Raw genomic sequence first — 21183 nt, 5'->3', positions numbered from 1 at the left:
CAATGTGTCACACCCAGGGCTGTGCCCTGGAAGCTGCCCGCTGGAATGTGGGGTCCTGGAGGTGAAACCCGGCGCACGGTTTGGCACACCTGAATTAACTACCTTCTCACCTGGCTCTTACCTATGCTGCCTTGTTCGAAGTTCGAGTTCGGGTTCGAGTTTGAGTTCGAGTTTAGGTTCGAGTTTGAGTTCGAGTTCGGGTTCGAGTTCGGGTTCGAGTTCGGGTTCGAGTTCGAGTTCGAGTTCGGGTTTGAGTTCGAGTTCGGGTTCGAGTTCGAGTTCGAGTTTGAGTTCGAGTTTGGGTTCGAGTTTGGGTTCGAGTTCGGGTTCGAGTTCGAGTTTGAGTTCGAGTTTGGGTTCGAGTTCAGGTTCGAGTTCGAGTTCGAGTTCGAGTTTGGTTCGAGTTCGAGTTCGAGTTCGGGTTCGAGTTTGGTTCGAGTTCGAGTTCGAGTTTGGTTCGAGTTTGGTTCGAGTTCGAGTTCGGGTTCGAGTTCAGGTTCGAGTTCGAGTTCGAGTTCGAGTTTGGTTCGAGTTCGAGTTCGAGTTTGGGTTCGAGTTCGGGTTCGGGTTTGGTTCGAGTTCGAGTTCGAGTTCGAGTTTGGTTCGAGTTCGAGTTCGAGTTCGAGTTCGAGTTCGAGTTTGGTTCGAGTTCGAGTTCGAGTTCGGGTTCGAGTTTAGTTCGAGTTCGAGTTTGGTTCGAGTTCGAGTTCGGGTTCGAGTTCGAGTTCGAGTTCGAGTTCGAGTTTGGTTCGAGTTCGAGTTCGAGTTCGAGTTTGGTTCGAGTTCGAGTTCGAGTTTGGTTCGAGTTCGAGTTCGGGTTCGAGTTCAGGTTCGAGTTCGAGTTCGAGTTCGAGTTTGGTTCGAGTTAGAGTTCGTGTTTGGTTCGAGTTCGAGTTCGAGTTTGGTACGAGTTCGAGTTCGGGTTCGCGTTTGGTTCGAGTTCGAGTTCAAGTTCGAGTTTGGTTCGAGTTCGAGTTCGGGTTCGAGTTCAGGTCGAGTTCGAGTTCGAGTTCGAGTTTGGTTCGAGTTTGGTTCGAGTTCGAGTTCGGGTTCGAGTTCAGGTTCGAGTTCGAGTTCGAGTTCGAGTTTGGTTCGAGTTTGGTTCGAGTTCGAGTTCGGGTTCGAGTTCAGGTTCGAGTTCGAGTTCGAGTTCGAGTTTGGTTCGAGTTCGAGTTCGAGTTCGGGTTCGAGTTTGGTTCGAGTTCGAGTTTGGTTCGAGTTCGAGTTCGGGTTCGAGTTCGAGTTCGAGTTCGGTTCGAGTTCGAGTTCGGGTTCGAGTTTGGTTCGAGTTCGAGTTCGAGTTCGAGTTCGAGTTTGGTTCGAGTTCGAGTTCGAGTTCGAGTTTGGTTCCAGTTCGAGTTCGAGTTCGAGTTCGAGTTCGGGTTCGAATTTGGTTCGAGTTCAAGTTCGAGTTTGGTTCGAGTTTGGTTCGAGTTCGAGTTCGGGTTCGAGTTCAGGTTCGAGTTCGAGTTCGAGTTCGAGTTCGAGTTCGTGTTTGGTTCGAGTTCGGGTTCGAGTTTGGTTCGAGTTCGAGTTCGAGTTCAGGTTCGAGTTCGAGTTCGAGTTCGGGTTCGAGTTCGGGTTCGAGTTTGGTTCGAGTTCGAGTTCGAGTTCGAGTTTGGTTCGAGTTTTGGTTCGAGTTCGAGTTTGGGTTCGAGTTTGGTTCGAGTTCGAGTTAGGGTTCGAGTTCGAGTTTGGTTCGAGTTCGAGTTCGAGTTCGAGTTCGGGTTTGAGTTTGGTTCGAGTTTGAGTTCGAGTTCGGGTTCGAGTTCATGTTCGAGTTCGGGTTCGAGTTCTAGTTCCGGTTAGAGTTCGAGGGTTCCAGACAAAAGACTCTGAAACAGCCTTTGACCCTCCCTCTTTCCTGCCTAAGAGATTCAAATGGAAGACCTGGTTTAGGAGGGGAACTTGGGGTAAACTCCTTAGCATAAGGAGGGAAGATGCCCAGTATAGCCTGTTGACCACCCTTCCCCTGTGTACCATTATTTTCTAGGTGGCCTAACAATTTACCTTCCATGAGTGTGCCAGTCTTCCTAAATTACCTGCAAAGTACCCAATCTTACCTCGCTGCCTTTGGAATTTTTACATGTATGGGAATTCCCCATGTGCATATATAAAAATTCGATTTTATCTTAATCTGATTCTATTAATTTTATGATTAGTTGAGCTAGAAGAAGTTATCACCACAGGCAGAGAGCACAAGGTCACAAGGAGAAAGGGGGAAGAAAGGAAGATGTGAGGGGAAACAAAGAAAACAGAAATGCAATCATTCCGAAGAAAAGGTTCAGCTGCAGCTAATTGTGAGGGATTATAACCTATCAGAATTCCAGGCAGGGAAAATTCCTAAGACAAGGTGCAGCTACAGGTAATTGTGATGGATTACAATAGTATTAGCATTGCAAGCAGGAAAAATCTCTACCTCTTGTGTCCCCGTGACAGTTCCTACAAGGAATCCCTCCTCCCGGTGGGAAGGAGGCATCCAGAAAGACACGCCCTGGGAACGCCCTGGAAACGCTCAGAGATCACCTCCCTGGAATATTTCGCGCCCCGTTCAAACATAATCCTAAATTTTCTTTGTTCGGTGCAGTCCCACTCCTTCTGGTCCAGTGCACTCCTGAATTTTGGGAATATATTTTCTCTCGTTTAGTAAATCCTTGGCCTGCTTGCCTTTTTTCATGAGGTATTGTTCCTACATCCTGGAATGCCTTTCTGCGATGATACAAGGGGCTGATCTCAGCTAAGACATAAGATGAGAGCAAAAGAATTTTTTTTAAGCCCTCACAGTTTTTGGGAGCCTGGCAGAATTATTGGGGCACTGCTAGCTCCTGGAAACCGCTGCCCCTGAGAGCACAAGGATGTCTGCCTGCAGAGGTAAGCAGTGTTTTTGTTCACCATGTCAGTCTTCCCGGTGTATTTATGGGGTTTGGGAGAATGTAGAAGTGCCTCATGTCCTTTTCCTCTCTTCTACAAGTAGATTGGCAGGGAAAAATGTTTGTGAAGCTAGCTTCTCGGGAGTAGCGACTCACAGCTTTTCTTTATTGATTCTTTCCTTTTAGAAGTGATCATTTTTTTCTGTGTCTATGTCTCTTATGCCGTTTGTCATAAAAAGAAAATACCACAGGGACAGAAAGCCTTTGGCTTCCTCGGTTAAGATGTAAAAAGGCTTATGGGTTTGAGTATCTATTAAAATCCTATAATCAGTGGCCAGACTGTGGCTACTTTGAATTGAAAAAACTGCTAATTTTGAAAATGTGTTAAGAAAACTCTCATGACAAACAGCTGTTTTATTGGAACCTAGAGAAAGACCACACGTTTAATACAAACGAATTCAAGGAAATGTAACTTTTGAATTAGTTCTTCAGCTTGTTGAGTCTTAAAAATGCTAATATCAACATTAGGTTTAAAAAAGGCAGAAGGGAAAATTAAGAGATGTGCAAATTTTTAAAAACCGCATGGCGATCTAAGAGTATGAGAATTGCTATGTTGGAACAGGTTTTAAAGATTCTAATACCTGATCAGAAACTTGACAAAAATGGAAGCTGTATTTTTCAGTCTGATAGAAAGTAGGGTCTCAGCATCTCCCCCAGGTCCTCTCCCAAGCAGTTTAGAAATGTAAACGCAGCCCACAATTGCCAGAGGCCACATAGCTAAACAAAGGAAAAGAAATTGCAAAAGGGGCAGTTTTAACAATACAAGCCTTCCTGTCCAGCCTGGCTCCCCTTTTCCTGCCTCCTGAAAGACTGTGAAGCACAAATGAAAACCTGAGCCCAGTACCCTTAGCAGCAGACAGGAAGACTCCATGCAGGAGCCTCACAAAACTTGACCTGCCACGTGTGTTCATCTTTTCCTGAATTACCTGTAAATCTCCCATTTTTATATCTAAAATCTAAGAGCCCATTCCCACCCTTGTCTAAAATGTCATATTTACCTGATTTCTCCTGTCTTTGGAAATCTCATGCTTGTGTGAATTCCAGGTGTGCATGTATTACATTCCTGGCCTCTGTCTGCCGTTGGGTAGAAGTTAGAAGGGGTGCGAGTCTCTTTCTTTTCTGAATAAGATTTGCAGGAAAATATTTTTGAAGCAACTTCTTGTACCTAGAGACTCCAGAGTTTTCTTAATTCTTTTCTCCCAGAGATGTTTGTTTCTTCATGTGTCTGTGTCTTGCGTGTCCTTTGTCCTAAGAAGGAACTACCATAGGGACAGAACACGGGCACAGGCTCCCATAAGCCTGTCGTTGGAGACAGCCCCACAGGCTGTGAAGTTAAGCGGTTCTCTCCAGACCGGCGTCTGCGGAAACAAACTTTGCTGTGTGGGTCCCTGTCCAGAAACCGCATGAGGTTTTTCTTTCCTTCTGCTGTGTCCCGGGAGCTTGGGTTTGTGACCGAGGAAGGTAATCCTCTCTGGTTCCCACCATCCGCCATGTGCACTTACTCCATTGCACCTGGTGCCCAGTGGGGTAAGATCGGGTTCCCAGTGCACCTCTGCCTGGCTGTGCCAGCTCCCAGGGGAGTGTGCCAGAGGGGCCTCTGCCCATAAGGGGCATCTGTCCCCCCAGCTTTCTAGATTCTGGTCCACAAATTAGTGGGTTTGAGGCTGGAGGTGCCTCACATTTTGTGGGATACTTGAGACACCCTGTCCACCCCACCATCCCGACCGCTTGGGTGACAAAGGTCTGTGCTGTCTCTGTCTTTGGGGGTGACCCTTTGGCTCTGGGAGGGCTGCATCCTCTGCACTCTGTGTGGAGGGGCCTCTGGCTTCCTGGCCTGAGCTGTAAGGAGGCTGGTTGGTTGTCTCACTATTTAGACCTCACTGTCCTTGTACAGACGATGTATCCCGGAATGGGAAAAACGTCTACATTTACTTGTGTTATAGAGCTCTTGTGACAACTAGTTGTTTTCTTGGTAAACCATCTCGTGCGTTCTCTACAGTTATTACTAATTCTGTTAATTTGTAATGTCAGTGTGAAACCAGTTTGTGTTTGTGGTAAGATGTTTTGTAGCTCTGGATGGTGTTACTAGTTTGTAGTATCTTATCGGGTAGAATAAATTAAATGCTTATATAAATTAAACAGAATACAAAGTAACCCATAGGCTTTTCAATATCAAATGATCTGGTGAAATATTTGATATTAAAACTGGTTTTAGTTTGGTTTTATCACATAGTCATGTCTTTGAAAGTTATTAACGTAAAATATATATATATTTAAGTGGGTTTATAAAAATAAGTTTGTCATCTGTGTTACAAAATGTGTCAAGAAAACAGCTTCGGTAATAAGTGATTTTGAAATCTCAAATTTTTAACTAATATATAAAATAGATACAATGACAATAAAAGATATTTAGGTAAACTTTTTAGCAATAATTATATTGTATATATACATTGAAAAGGTTTTTTACCAGTCTTTGGTAAGTTGAATCTTTGAAATTTTGTTATCTAAATTAATGATGGATATGTATTGAATGTCTAGACTATTTCCAAATAGAAAATAATGAAACAGTACTGAAGATAGATTTATCAATTTTTGCTATTTATTGTAGATGAACTAAATTTATTGGTGTATTAGTAAACACGTCTTCTGCCACATTAAAATTTTTGTATGTGCTATGGGGAATATTATTTTTAGAAATTATTAAATATGTCCATAATTGCATCAATCTCAAGAATCCTGGTATTGCTGCACAATTGCTTACTTTTCACTGCTGATTAAGATGGTCATTTGGATTGTTTAGGCCTCTGCTACTGTGAACAGTGCAGCTGTGGATTTATGTATCAGTCTATCAGTTTTTGTTTGAACAGCTCTTAAATTTTTTTTTTGGGGGGGTCTATTTCTGTAAGTGGATTTGTTGAAACACATGGGAATCTTTTATGGGGTGGACATGCCAAACTGTAGTACCCCGAGGCCACACCATTTTACATTTTCAGAAGGAATGTTTAAGGGTTCTGATTTCTCGACATTGGTGCTGCCATTTGTGTTAGTTTTCTCCATTATGGCCATTCTGGTGCATGTGAAGGGGGATCACACTGTGGCTTTAATTTGCATTTGCATCAGGACCGAGGATGTGGGACATCTTCCTGTGCCTGTTGACCATGTGTGTGTCTAATGTGGAGAAGGTTCTATTCAGGTCATTTACAAATTTTAGTTGTCTTTTTGTTCATGAGTTTTAAAAATTCTTTACTCTGGATAACAGACTCTTGTCAGGTATATAATATTTTTCCATTTGATGGGCTGCCTCCACTTTCTGGCTAGCTCCTTTTGATACACACACGTTTTTAATTTGGAGGATGTCCAATTTACCTATTTGTTGCTGCTGCTTGTATGTGTTATCAAGTCTAAGAAAACATTGCTAATCGAAGGTCACAGAAATATATCTCCATGTTTTTTTCGAGAATTTATACTTTTACCTCCTATATTTAAGCCCTTCATCTATTTCCAGTTAATTTTTGTATGTGGTGTGAGGTTAGAGTCCAGTTTCATTTCTCTTCATGTGTATGGCCAGCTGTGTAGCACATTTGTTGGAAATACCCTTCTTTACACAATTTAATGTTGTCTGCCCTTTATCAAAAATCAATGGATTTTGACCCTTGAACAACAACAAAAAAACCAATGGATTTTAAATCTTTACATTTTACTGTATGTAAGAGATATACAATTAAAATAGTTTATGTTTGGAAAAAAGATCACTGGACTTAGATGACGGGGAGCTGCCGTAAGCCCTGCCATCACCCTGTGAGTGGGCTCGCCCGTCTGTGGATCTGGCAATGGTCCTGCAGGTCTCCCAGGAGTGAGGCACCACCCTGCACGAGCACTGACATCATGGCTGAGTTCTTGACATCAACAACATGTTATATCAGCGTGGCCTGTATCCACTTGAAAACTTGACTCTAGTGCAGAAATGTGGGTTCACCTTGACTCTAACTACTCATTCAGAGCTCATGAAATACCTAAATAACGTGGGACAACTAAAAGTTGGATTATACAAGAGTTCAGTTAAGAAAGTAGTGGCAGTCCTCTCACATATCGAAAGGGTCCTTGAAAGACGGTAATTTGATATTGTGACAAGACTGCCAGAGATGACAGTACACCCAGAGAAAAGGCTCAGAAAGCTCTCCAAGATGAAATCCTTTCTGTGATCAGACAGATCACAGCTACAGTGATATTCCTGTCATTGTCGGAAGTTTCTTGTTCCTTTGACCTCCTGATTTATACAAATATTAGGTTGTGCCTGAAAAATGGGAAGAGACAGGACCACAGTTGATCACCAATTGTGAGCAAGTCTGTCTTCCTGCCTCACTACCACAATCCACAGAGTAAATAGCATGGTGGCCCACAGAATCCCTGCTAATGACTGTAGATGAGAAGAGAACAATAACGTAATCCTCAAATGTGCTTCTCCTGAAACCAAGTCAACTGTAGTTTACATATTTTATTGCTTAACTGTTATGCAGGGGAGAACTTAACATACTTTCCTGGACCATGAATGATTTTTCCCTTTTTGGGGGGTATCAGTTTGACTTCCAGTGCTGTTGACACAATTTTTTGCAGTGTTCAAAAAAGGGACCCAGCATATTATTTGTCTCGTAATGTCAATTCCTTGAAGGTGGTAACTGTAGTTAGAAAAACTTTTGGTATAAAGCTAAATGCCTTCTCAGATCATACCTGTTTGTCAAGTAGCTTGACTCGGAATACAGGTAGGGAGTTATTTAAATATGAAACACAACAAAAGAAGTCTGAACACTCAGAATCTTTGTTCATGTCCTAAAATATCTGGTGATACATAAATAACAAAACATTGCTATCATGTCCTTTTGCCATTTATTTTATTTGTATAGTAACCATACTGAAAAAATCTCCAATTGGGTTGTAATGTATATCAGTTACACTTACAAAACTAATATTTCTACTGCTTAAATTCTGGTAATAGAGCACTCTTAAAAATATCTTTCTAGGGGTGGCTGGTTAGCTCAGCTCACTAGATTAGGTTATTAAGGTTATTTGCAGATTTTCCAGAATAGAATAACCAAGATTGCACCCAATGCTATAAGGACTATTTGGATCACTCTGTTTGTCCAGGACCCTGTGTGTGCAAGCTATTCTGGCCCACGCTGGTAATTTCAGCCTCGATTCGGACTCAGAACTGCGTTAGAATCAGTCTTCATTTTAAATACCTGTGAAAGGGAGATAATAATTGTTTCTACCTCAATTGGAAAATAGGAGTAGTAGGTGAGATGGGACCTGTGAGGGCCTAAAACAGATTTATCTCAAAGAGAATGTAGTCCCAGGGGCCTGGATTCTCATTTTAAGGCTGGTGGGCAGGGAAATGCTCTCTGCTGCCATCTCGTGTGCATTTTGGAATTAACACCCTGTGCAGGTGACCGGGAAAAGTTATTCTCTGCTGCCATCTTGTGTGCATCTTGGGAATAACAGCTGAGTGGAGGTCAGGATAAGCTCTTCTTTCCAAAGGCTTCTGAGCCAAGGTGTCAGACCCAGGGCTGTGCCCCAGGTGCAGTCTTCTGTGCCCTGGGAGCTGCCCGCTGGAATGTGGAGTCCTGGAGGTGAAACCAAACACAGGGCTTGGCACACGAGAATTAACTGCCTTCCTACCTGTCTCTTACCTATGCTGCCTTAGGCCACCCTCCCCTCTTGGCTCCCGAGCATCCCCAGGGCCGCTTTTGAATTAACAGTGCGCCTAGGCAGCCTCTGTAAGTCACCACATCTGGGAGCAGTGGGGTGCAAACCAAAGGTTTATTTTGCTTGTAAAAGAGGCAGCCCAGGAGGGCCAGACCAAAAGTAACCCAGGTCTGAGAGCTGAAAGGTTGGGTATGGAAAGACCACAGGGAGGCCAAACGAGTTCCGGGCTCGTGCTGCCTGCACTGCTCAGCCATTAGACCTACTAGGAGCTGGGTCATAGAATAAGCGTTTATGATCAGAGCTCCGGTGGTCTGAGAAGGCAGCCGGTTAACACCTCCAAAAACTGCCATAACATTCTCAGACCAGCCTGGCATATTTAAGGGGAAACCTCTGCGTTCTTCCAGAGGCCACCTGATGGTTCCAGGGGTCTGCATGGAGCCTTCCTTCTTGCGATGTTGTTCTCCAATGTGGTCACCAACCAGGGGCAGTGATGAGAGTAACCTGGAAGGAATGCTAGGCCATCAAAGATTGTGATCAGTAAGTACAGGGACACAAGTTTCAGGGTAATTATGTAAAGCAGGGAACTGGGCATCCAAAGCTCAGGAATTGGGGCAGGACATTTCAAGCCCAAACCGCAGGGAGGGGGGATCGGTCAATTGTTAAGCTCTAGAGCAGGGAGAGGCGAGGCCTATTTCATGGTGGTTCCAACCGGGCCCGGGTTTAAATTTCCCCATCTTATGTTCATTTTATTTATATAAAATCGGTAAGGTTACATTAGAAACAAATAACTATATTATAAAGACAATTTTTAAATCCAGGGATACGGGTGACAAGGTCTCTTGCTACTTCCTGCTGAGAGTGCGTAGTCCTTGCCTCTGGCTAACAGAGAGTTCTCTGCTGTTCAGTTCTAGCGGGGAGGGGACTACAGAGGAAAGGTCCTCTGGTTATTACGTGGCTACTGGCCTGGCTTGTCATCCTCAGGAGGGACGAATTGGAACCCTGGCAGATGGCCATCTGGAGATGAAACTGCTGTGTTTCAGACGACACAAACTTGTCTGTTTGAAGACGAGCTTAAGGTCTTCAGCCGGCTCACAGGACACGAGTGACAGTCTTCCTTCTGGGGGCGTCCTGTGGAGACTGAAATGAAACAGGTTTGATTCAAGGGAAGTGGACCCAGCCACTGACTCCCTGAAGCTCAACAACAGTTGTGGGGCTTGGGAAAACTGCAAAGGGTCCCTTTCATTTCTGAGCTAACTGATCTGTTAGAGACTCCTCCCCTTCCAGGCTTTCAGTAGTATTTGGCCTCCTGGCTTTCTGGGGCTACAATATGTAGAGGGGTTGGCCTGGGGGAGGTACTGGTCCCCCATATTTCCTAAGCGTCTGCTGAACCTCTCCCAAGTTAACACAGGACGTAAAAGAATTGAGGTCACAATCTAAAGCAACGGGCAGGCCTAGAGGTCTGCTCAGAAAACTTCCAGAGCCCTTTTTAAGTCTGATTCGTTCATTTTATATTTTCTCTCAGGTATAGACCATTGGTAAGGAACAGGCTGAGTAAAATGAGCCCAAGTCTAGGGGCTGTTTTTATAACCAAGCAGATTTTAGAGGAAGAAATGGGTCTAGAGTGAGCAGTCAAGACAGAATAAATGGCTCCCATATCAATCGGGGAATTAACAGGCTTACCTGCCACGGCAAGGGTCACCGGCAGTTCCTCCTCTGTGATGAGCATGAGCTCTTTCTTCTGAGGAGCCACTGGACACTTTAGGCCCCTCAGTCAATTACAGCCATTTGCAGGGAAGGAGTTGGTCCCTGCTCCCTTCAGAACAGGGGACGATCCCTCCTCCAGTGCCCTTCAGTTTGCACAGTGGGCATGGCTGCTTTGCAGGATTCTAGCACGCCTTACCCCAGTGGCCTGGGCTTCCACGTCCAAAGCAGGCTCCTTTTCCTTTCTGGGGCTGCTAGGGTGGCCCGGAGGTGGCCCTGGCCTTGGCCTGTCTATTAACTGCAGCCAAAAATGTGGCCTGCCTCTGGCCTCATCTACAGTGTCAGTGTTCCTTTCTTTCCTCCTTTTCCCTGTCGTGGTTGTTAAAGACAAATAAACAAATCCCCTGTCCTTCTTTTAGGATCTGAGCCTTTATCAGGAATGTAACAGTGGACCAGAACCATTGTATTACCTTGCCAGGTTAGGAAAACAAGCTTCCTTATATTGGTCTAGATCTGACACCGAGAAGAACACGTGAACGCCAGCAGTCCTGAAATACACAAGTTTGCATAACTATTAGCAAAAGTCAGTTCTTAGATTTAATTTTCCTGAGTAATTGAAGATTTAATTAAGACAATATAAACATAGAAAATTATTTTGATGATACAGAAAATCTTTGCTTTTCAGACGGAAAACTTTTCTATAATATCAGTAGCAGACCACTAGTCTAACAAACTTTGTTTTATTTAGCAGAGAGAGAAAACTTAACTAATTTTGTACTGTCTTACTTTTGATACTTAAATTTATTTAAGTCACATTTAGTTTAACCATATATAAAATGTCTTCAAGATTTTTCTTCACAAACCTTCTATAATTTTCCCAGTCCCTCTTGGTTTGCGTCCTCTTACTTATTCAGAAATAATCATACTTAGGACAAACTCCTTTCTTTTCCTTCAAAAATATATTTTTATACCTTATGCATTTTTTGGAAACATACATCATTTCCTTACATATTAATGAAAATCCATAACCTTCAGAGCCTTAATTTTTACTGACAACTAAAAGCAAGTATTCAACATTTCCATTAGCAAATCCATAAACACATTTTGCAACCTTTAGAAGTATAGGTTTTTGTTAGCAATACCAATTTTTAAAAATTATATTTTAAAGGAAATTAAAAAACACATTTACTGACATCGTAAGTTAGCTTTCATATATCCTGTGACAAGAAACCAAAAAATAGGTTAACTCAGACTCATCCGATAATTAATATTTCAGCATTTTGTTATTTTGAAATACCTAGATATTCAATACTTTTTATCATTTAACACAGGTTAGTAAAACTGAAATCTTTTTATTTATAGGTGTTTTTTTTTTTGTTTGTTCTGTTTTTTTTTCAGTTGAGGAATATTGGAGAACAGTGTTTTTTTCCAAGACCCATCGCTACAAGTCAAGTCATTTTCAATGTAGTTGTGGAGGGCGCAGCTCAGCTCCAGGTCAAGTCACTGCTTTCAATCCAGTTGTGGAGGACGCAGCTCACTGGCCCACGGGGGAATCAAACCAGCGACCTTGTTGCTATGAGCACTGCACTCCAACCACTGAGCCAACCAGTCGCCTAAAACTGAAATCTTAAGTTACCAACAGATGCTGAGAAACCTCGTCCAAGCATGCACACTCTATTACTACTGAAAAGTTTTATCTGTTAACATTTTATTAGTTCTTAAGTTTAGGAGATTTCAAAGGTAATTATTACCCAAGCTATTTTTGGACAAATTTTGTGACTGAGATAACATGAATTTATTTTTGTAAACCCAGGCAAAAGATACCATATTTAACGTTAACCTAAAAAACACACACATATCTAACTAAAAGTTAAACTAGTCTTAGTATCAAATATTTTAGTATCAAGTACTCTAGTTAGTTTTTAGTATTTAAATTTATAAGTGCTTAATCTTTTTTTTTAAGCCAATCAATTACAAACTGGCAATACATCTGGAGGCAAAAACATTATATATAAAATGTACAAACACACATATCACAGATAATATACATATGAACAGAATCATTAACAATTGCAGAGAGGTCCTAAGATCTTACAGTTACCCTTAAAATTTCAAAGATGCTGGAACAAAGGGTGGGAGGTCTGGCTTGAGAATTAGCCAGTTGGTTTTAAAAGTGTCTTTTTTTGCTTCCGTTACCTCAGCCTTAGCATTCCTGTTCATTAGTGGATTAGGAGATGGGTAGAGTCCCCTTTTTGCTGAACTATCAGTTTAGTTCCATTCTTTTCAGAGTCTATCATAAAGGCATACCTAAGAAATTTCACCCTGTTTCTCAGATCTCTAACGGAACAATTCCAATTGCAAAATAGTGTAATTTAATGAACTATCGAGCAACCAGCATTCTCCAGAATCTAATGTATACATTGGCCAAACAGCGCTGTAATAGAACATTAATGTCTTTTTGGTCAACGGCTTATAGCTGTACTTTTGCCAATGTCCTAATATTTTACCCAATGGGCTCCCAGCTGGGATTGAAACCTTAGATCCCATATTTGAGCTTGAACACATACAGCTACACTTGATATACACTCACACACACACACACACACACACACACACAGAGACAGATCCAAGTATTTCCTGAATCAGACAGACAAAAACCAGAAAAACTAACTTTGGATCCGAATACCAAAACCAAAACCTGGCCAGGCACCAAATTGGGATGCGACATCGTCTTAATCCATATACATGGTCCTTTGACCATCAGACAATCAGCTAGTGAGCGAATACCGAAAACCAAGTGTGGCCCTAAGGCCACCCAATGCCCAAAGACTGAAACCGAGCATGGTGGCTTTCACAGTGCCGACCACAGGCGTGCTTCTAAGACCAGAGGAAGCCTGCAACCAGAGCCCCTTACTGGTGGGGGTATTACGCCTTGCTGGATGTTGCAACCTCACCTATTGATGCCAATGGGTCAGTATGACCCCCAGATGGCCCTCAAAGAGGAGCCGCAGATGTTGAGTGTAAAGTCCTCTGGCTGCGCATGCCAGAGCCACCCCGATTTCCAAACCAGAAATTAGAGGCAGGAAACAGAGCCAACGCTTATTCTATCCCAAATGTGCAGAAAAGGCATCCATGACGGGCAGGCCCTGGCACAAACCCCACCTCCACGAGCAAAATATCTCAGCAGAGGTCGGTCCTGCACTAAGGAATCTGCCCAGTCCCAGGCAGCCCCCGAGACCCTCCTCAAGCCGAGACTTACCGGAGGAGTCCCGAGGCTGTCCCATCTGGGTGGCCAGAAACTGAAACCGGAGGCAAACGAGTCCGGGGCTCGTGCTGCCTGCATTGCTCAGCCAATAGACCGACACAGGAGTTGGGTCATAGAATAAGCATTTATTATCAGAGCACCGGTGGCCTGAGAAGGCAGCGGGTTAACACCTCCAAAAACTGCCTTAACATTGTTAGACCTGCCTGTCGTATTTATGGGGAAATCTGGGCATTCCTCCAGAAGCTATGTGATGGTTCCGGGGGTCTGCATGGAGGCTTCCCTTTGGCGACTTGGCTCTCGAACGTGTTCACCAACCCAGGAGCAGTGACCTTGAAAGAATGCTAGGCCTTAAATATTGTAATCGGCAAGCACAGGGCACTGTGACTAGTAAGCAAGCGTAAGTTTCAGGGTAATTATCTAAAGCATGTAACTGGGACCTGGGGATCTCCTAAGCTCAGGAACGGGACATTCCAAGCCCAAACCTCCGGGAGTGGGTTGGTCATCTGTTAAGCTCTAGGACAGGGAGAGGTGAGGCCTCTTTTGTGGGTGTCCCAATCTGGGCATGTTTCAGAGAGACTAGAGAGAGTCCTGCAGGGTCCAGACTGCAGCCTCTCCCGGGACAGCTGAGGAAGCAGGGGGCCTAAAGGCATATATGAAAGACCTGGGAAAACAGTGCAGAGTCAGCCAAGGACACCCCAAGAGATCCCAAATCCATAGGCCACGCACTCAGTCGGCAACTGTGGGCTGGCAGCAGCTCAGCACCCCACACCCTACACCGTGCTTCTATTTCTGTCCCCGTCTGACCTTCTCCTTTGGTCTCTGTCAGCATCTCTTTGACTAGGTTAAAAAGATAGTCATGAAACATCTGCTCTGTCACACCCCCCCTGCAGTGACACTTTGAAGCCCCTAAGGGACCTTATCTCATCCCTAGCTTGGATGCCTTGTTTACCATTTCTATCTGCCCACCTTTCCTGTACCTGGGGTCTCTGATTCTCTCCTGTGTGTGTGGTTCCCCTACGTATGTATTAAATCTGCTTATTTTCTCTTGCTAATCTGTCTCATGTCTATGTGATTATCAGAGCAGCCAAAAGGAACTTGATGGTAGAGGAAAGTTTCTTCCTCCTTCACATAAGCAAGTAATCAGATAGTTAACAAAAGGTGAGATTTGGGAGTAGATCTATATCACTGCATCATAAAATAAGATTCAACAATTACTTTATAAACTAACTTATTAGTGATACAGGTTAGCTAGCATCCCTGGTGGAATAAACAAAAGACAGCCATAATCCTAAAACTCCAGGTTTTGAAATCACTCCTTTGCTCCAGGACGTAATATAACAAGGCCTTTAGATTAATCATAAAATTCTTTTTGGCCTGACAAACGGAACAGATCTGATACATAAGAGTGGATTACTTTCCTAATTCCTTTAGGATGGGCAAGCAGCACAAACATGGTAGAGAAATTAGATTAGAAGGCATTAGAAGGTGTCAGTTCCCTTCTTCAAACAGCTCCCTTTTCCCAAACAGGCAAGGGAAGATATAAAAGTAAGGGCTTTTGCCTCCGTCACGGGGCCACCCCCATTCGGGACCCCCTCCTGCTCGGGAGCTCTGACTCTTTGCCTCGAATAAACTATCCTCTTTTTAAAACTCTCTACCTCTCCTGGGTCCGTGTTTCCATTCTTGGGTCTCACGAGACACGATCCTGGCCTACACCCAGAAACTGCCGGCAGATCCAACATCATCTACATGAATTGGGGAATCATAGGAAAATATTCCTCCATCATTAGGACTGAGTGATTAGATAAATGAAATACAGAACAATTTACCAATTTAACTTCTAGATGTGAAACTCATAAAGTTTCAAAGGTGGGAAAGAAGAGGACTCAAACTTGCCTTTGGGACCATTGATTTAAAGCTGGTTGTTAAGAAACAAGACTCAGAAAGAACCTTTGACCCACCCCACCCCCATTTCTTGCCTAAGAGATTCAGATGGAAAAACCTGGTTTAGGAAGGGAAACTTGGCGTGAACTCCTTAGCATAAGGCGGGAAGACGCCCAGTGGATACTGCTGACCACCCTTCCCCCGTATCCCATTATTTTCTGAGTTGCAACAATTTACCTTCCATGAGTGTGCCACTCTTCCTAAATTACCTGCAAAGCCCCCAATCTTGACAAGCATGTGAATTCCTCATGCACATATATTAAAATTTGATGTATGTCATCAATCTCATTTTGTTCATTTGATGATTAGCTCAGCTAGAAGAAGTTACCATAGGCAGAGCGAACAGTGCCTCAGGGAGAGAGGGGAGGAAAGGAATGAAGACGTGAGGCAAAACAAGGAAAAGAGAGGAGATGAGATTATTCCTAAGAAATGGTGCAGCTACAGCTAATTGGAGTGGGTTAAAACACTTAGCATTCCTGGCAGGGGAGGCTGGCTGTGGTGGGATCCCAGGGTTTGGCCTGTGCACTGGGGCTGAAGGGGCCTTGGGGACTCCACTCCAGGTGCAGCATTTGCAGGGGGAGCTGAACACCGGGCTCCTGGGGCAGCTTTGCTGGAACAGGCTCCCCCCTGCACGGCTGTGGTAGCTGGACCTGTCCTGTGGGTTGGGGTAGAGTCACTCAGCTTTTCCCTGGCATAAGGGGTCTCATCCAAGGCTGGGGCCACTCTCAGGTCCAGAGTGCTGGCCTGGTGTGGGGACTTCAGGCTCGTGGAGGCTTAAAGGCATATATGGAAGAACTGGGAACAGTGCAGAGGCAGCCAAGGACACCCCGAGAGATCCCAAACCCACAGGTCACGCACACAGCGACCTTGGGCTGGTAGCAGCTCAGCACCCCACACCCAGCATGCTTTGTCTATTTCTGCCCCTGTCGGACCTCCTTTAGTGTCTGTCAACATCTGTCTGTCTGACTAGGTTCAAGATATTTATGAAACATTTCCTCTTGTCACCCCTCTGCAGTGACACTTTCAAGCCCCCAAGGGACCTTACTTCATTCCTAGCTTGGCATGTCTTAGCTACATAGGTTCCCTTTCTAATTCCCTACCAATCCTGTACGTGGGGTCTCTCACTCTCTCCTGTGTGCGGGGTTCCCATGTGTATGTATTAAATCGGCTTATTTTCTCTTGGCTAATCTGTCTCATGTCTGTTTGATTATTAGAGCAGCCACAAGAAACCTTGAGGGTAGAAGACGGTTTGTTCCTTTCCTCCACCTGAGCAAGTCACCTAAGCAGGGTAGTTACTAAAAGGTGAAATTTGGGATTGTATCTACATCACTGCATCATGAAATAAGATCCAACAATTTAACTAACTTATTCTCCGGATTGAATGATTAGATCAATGAAATACGGAACAATCTACCAATTTAACTTCTGGCTGTGAAACTTGTATTAAAGTTACAAAGGTGGGAATGAAGAGGATGAAAAGTTTTGTCTTTGTGCACATTGACTTTAAGCTCCTTGTTAGGGAACAAAAGACTCTGAAACAGCCTTTGACCCTCCCCCCTTCCTGTCTAAGAGATTCAGATGGAAAGACCTGGTTTAGGGAGGGAACCTTGGCATAAACTCTTTAGCATAAGGCGGGAAGACGCCCAGGGAGCCTGCTGACCACCCTTCCCCCAGTCCCATTATTTTCTGGGTTGCCTAACAACAAGTTACCTCCTGAGAGTGTGCCGCTCTCCCTAAATTACCTGCCAAGCACCCAATCTGACCTCGCTGCCTTTGGAATTTTTAGACGTATGTGAATTCCCCATGCGCATATGTTAAAATTCTATTTTACGTTAATCTGATTCTATTAATTTTATGATTAGCTCAGCTAGAAAAAATTACCATAGGCAGAGAGCACAGGGCCACGGGAGATGGGGGAGGAAAGGAAGGAAGATGTGAGAGGAAACAAAGAAAACAGAAATGCAATGCAATGATTCTTAAGAGAAAGTGCAGCTACAGCTAACTGTGATGGATTATAACACTATCAGAATTCCAGGCAGGGAAAAATTCCTAAGAAATGCTACAGCTACAGCTAATTGTAATTGGCTATGACAGTATTAGCATTACAGGCGGGAAAATTCTCCACCCCTTTCACAGTTCCTATAAGGGAATCCCTCCTCCGGGTGGGAAGGAGGCATCAACAAAGACAGGCCCTGGGAACGCCCTCGAAACGCCCACAGATCACCTGTGACTCCACCCTTGAATATTTCCCGCCCTCATTCAGATATAATCCTAACTTTTCTTTGTTCCAGTGCAGTCACTCTCCTCGTGGTCTTGTGCACTCCTGCATATTGGGAATATATTTTGTTTCTTTTATTAAATCCTTGGCCTGCTCGCCTCTGCTCATGATGCATTGTTCCTACGTCCTGGAATGCCTTCCTGTGGTGATAGATACAAGGACCTGATCTCCTCTAACACACAAGATGAGAGCAAAAGAATTTTGTTAAAGCCCCACAGTATTGGGGAGCCTGGGAGGAGAATTACTGGCTGGATTACAGCGCCTGGAAACTCTGCAGCTGGGAGCTCATGGACATCTCATCTGCAGGCAGAGGTAAGCGGTGTTTTTGTTCACCCTGTCATGTTTCCTTGTCTATTTCTGTGGGGTTGGGGAGAATTTAGAAGTGCTGCGTGTCCTTTTTCTCTTTTCTACATGTAGATTGGCAAGAAAAAATGTTTGTGAAGCTGGCTTCTCGGGAGTAGCGACTCAGGTTTTCTTTATTGATCCTTTCCTCTCAGAAGTGGTCATTTTTTTCTGTGTCTGTGTCTTGTGCCGTTTGTAATCGAAAGAAAATACCAAGGGGAGAGGGGGCTGGTAGATGAGGGTAAAGGGGATCAAATATATGGTGATGGAAGGAGAACTGACTCTGGGTGGTGAACACACAATGTGATTTATAAATGATGTAATACAGAATTGTACACCTGAAACCTATGTAACTGTACTGAAAATTGTCACTCCTATAAACTCTAATTAAAAAAAAAAAAAAGAAAGAAAATACCACAGGGACAGAAAGCCTTTGGCTTCCTTGGTTAAGTTAGTCAAAGGGCTTTTTGGTTTTAGGAGCTATTAAAATCCTATCATCAATGGTCCTACCACAGTTGCTTTGAATTGGAAAAACTTCAAATTTTGAAACTGCGTTGGAGAATTTTCATGGCAAACAGCTGTTTTATTGGAACCTAAGAGGAAGACCACATGTTTGATACAAACGAATTCAAGGAGATTTAACTTTTGAATTAGTTCTTCATCTTGTTGGGTCTTAAAAATGCTAATGTCAACATTAGGTTTAAAAAAAGCAGAAGGGAAAATCAAGAGATGTGCAAATTTTTAAAAACTGTATTTCGATCTAATATTACGAGAATTGGTATGTTGGAACAAGTTTTAAGGAATGTAATAACTGATCAGGAACTTGACCAAAATTGAGGCGGCTTTTTCAGTCTGATACAAATTAGAGTCTCAGCATCTCCCCCAGGTCCTCTGCCGAGCAGATCAGAAATGTAAACACAGCCTACAACTATCTGAGGCCAGAGAGCTGAGCCAAGGAAAATAAATTGCAAAAGGGGCATTTTTAACAATACAAGCCTCCCTCTTCCAGCCTGACTCCCCTTTTCCTGCCTCCTTAAAGACTGTGAAGCACAAATAAACCCTGACCACAATCCCCTTAGCAGTAGACAGGAAGACTCCAAGCAGGAGCCTCACCAAATGTACCAGCCACGTGTGTTCAGCTTTTCCTGAATTACCTGTAAATCTCCCATTTTTACATCTAAAATGTAAGAGTCCACTCCCACCCTTGTCTAAATGTCATATTTACCTGATTTCTCCTCGCTGTATTTGGAAATTTCATGGTGATGTGAATTCTAGGTGCGCATGTATCATAATTCCTGGTCTCTGTCTTTGGGGTTGGGTAGAAGTTAGAAGGGGTGCGAGGCTTTTGTCTCTTTTCTGAATTTAGATCGTCAGAAAAAAATACTTGTGCAGCTAACTTCTTGCACCTAGAGACTCTATATTCTTTCCTCCCAGAGGTGTTCGTTTTTTCTTGTATCTGTGTCTTGCATGTCGTTTGTCCTAAGAAGTCACTACCACGGGGACGGAACACAGGCACAGGCTCCCGTAAGCCTGTCGTTGGAGCCGGCCCCACAGGCTGGGGAGTTAAGCGGTTCTGTCCAGACCGGCGTCCCCACCATCGGCCACGTGCACTTACTCCATTGCACCTGGTGGCCAGTGAGATAAGCTGGGGTTCCCAGTGGGCCTCTGCCTGGCTGTGCCAGCTCCCAGGGGAGTGTGTCCTGAGGGGCCTCTGCCCATAAGGGGCATCTGTCCCCCCAGCCTTTCTCACCCGTTAGAGCTGGACAGATCCCAGTCTAGTAGCACCTCCCGGAAACCACGATTTAGTGGGATTGGGGCTGGAGGTGCCTCCCATTTTGTGGGAGACCTGAGACACCCTGTCCACACCTCCATCCTGACCTCCTGGGTGACGAAGGTCTGTACTTTCTCTGACTGTCTTTGGGGGTGACCCTTTGGCTCTGGGAGGGCTGCTTCCTCTATATTCCGTGTGTAGGGGCCTCTGGCTTCCTGGCCTGAGCTGTAAGGAGGCTGGTTGGTGTGTTTTACTATTTAGTCCTCACTGTCCAGGGATAGACGATGGATCGTGGAATGGGAAAAACTTCTACATTTAAATTGTATTACAGAGCTCTTGTGACTACCAGCTGTTTTCTTGTAAACCATCTTGTGCGTTCTCTAAGTTATTACTAATTCTGTTAATTTGTGATCTCTATGTGAAACCAGTTTGTTTTGTGTGTGGTAAAATGTTTTGTATCTGTGGATGGTGTTACTAGTGTAATATTTGATTGGTTTGAACAAATCAAATGCTTATATAAATTAAGAAATAAAATACAAACTGACCCAAATGCTTTTCAGGATCAGATGATGTGGTGAAATATTTGATATTAAAGATGGTTTTAGTTTGGGTTTATCACATAGTCACATCTGTGAAAGTCATTAACATAAAATATATATATTTTAACTGTGTTTCTAAAAATAAGTTTGTTATCTGTGTTACAAAATGTGTCCAGAAAATAGCCTCGGTAATAATTGATTTTGACATCTCAAATTTTTAACTAATAGGTAAGATAGATACAATGAAAATAAAAAATATTTATGGAAACTTTTCAGCGATAATTATATTGTACATAAGCATTGAAAAGGTTTTCTACGTGTATTTGGTAATTTGAAACTTAACAGTTTTGTTATCTAAATTAATGATGGATATGCATTTAACGTCTAGACTATTTCCAAATAGGATAAAATAATGAAACACTGATTACTGAAAATAGATTTATCAACTTTTTGGTATTTATTGTAGAGGAACTAAATATATTGGTGTATTAGTAAATATGTCTTCTGGTATATTAAAATTTTTGTGTGTGCTATGGGGATACATGTTTCTAGAAATTATTAATATGTTCATAATTATATCAATCTAAAGAATCCTGGTATAGCTACACAATTATTTACTTAGTTTTCACTGCTGATTAAGATGGACATTTTGATTGTCTAGGCCTCTGCTGTTGTGAACAGTGCCTCTGTGGATTCATGTATCAGTGTTTGAACAT

At 43.4% G+C, this 21183-nt stretch overlaps 1 long non-coding RNA gene and 1 pseudogene across 2 annotated transcripts; both read left to right on the top strand.

Annotated features, from left to right (window-relative positions):
- The first annotated feature begins 1504 nt into the window (after positions 1-1504).
- On the top strand, positions 1505-18357 carry LOC148756597 (uncharacterized). 2 transcript variants are annotated; one of them, XR_016022675.1, is made up of 3 exons: positions 1505-2871; positions 11730-18127; positions 18233-18357. It is a non-coding gene; the product is annotated as an uncharacterized LOC148756597 (long non-coding RNA). The 2 variants fall into 2 exon arrangements; XR_016022676.1 differs by lacking the exon at positions 1505-2871 and adding an exon at positions 9418-9781.
- LOC148756598 (mitotic spindle assembly checkpoint protein MAD2A pseudogene) lies at positions 4421-9354 on the top strand (annotated as a pseudogene).
- Positions 18358-21183: the final 2826 nt, after the last annotated feature.

This window comes from Rhinolophus sinicus, chromosome 11 (assembly GCF_057876585.1).
Source record: "Rhinolophus sinicus isolate RSI-liver-muscle chromosome 11, RSI-T2T, whole genome shotgun sequence".
Classification (NCBI taxonomy): Eukaryota; Metazoa; Chordata; class Mammalia; order Chiroptera; family Rhinolophidae; genus Rhinolophus; species Rhinolophus sinicus.
The sequence above is the reverse complement of the archived record's forward strand: the minus strand, read 5'-3'. Positions and strand labels throughout refer to the sequence as shown.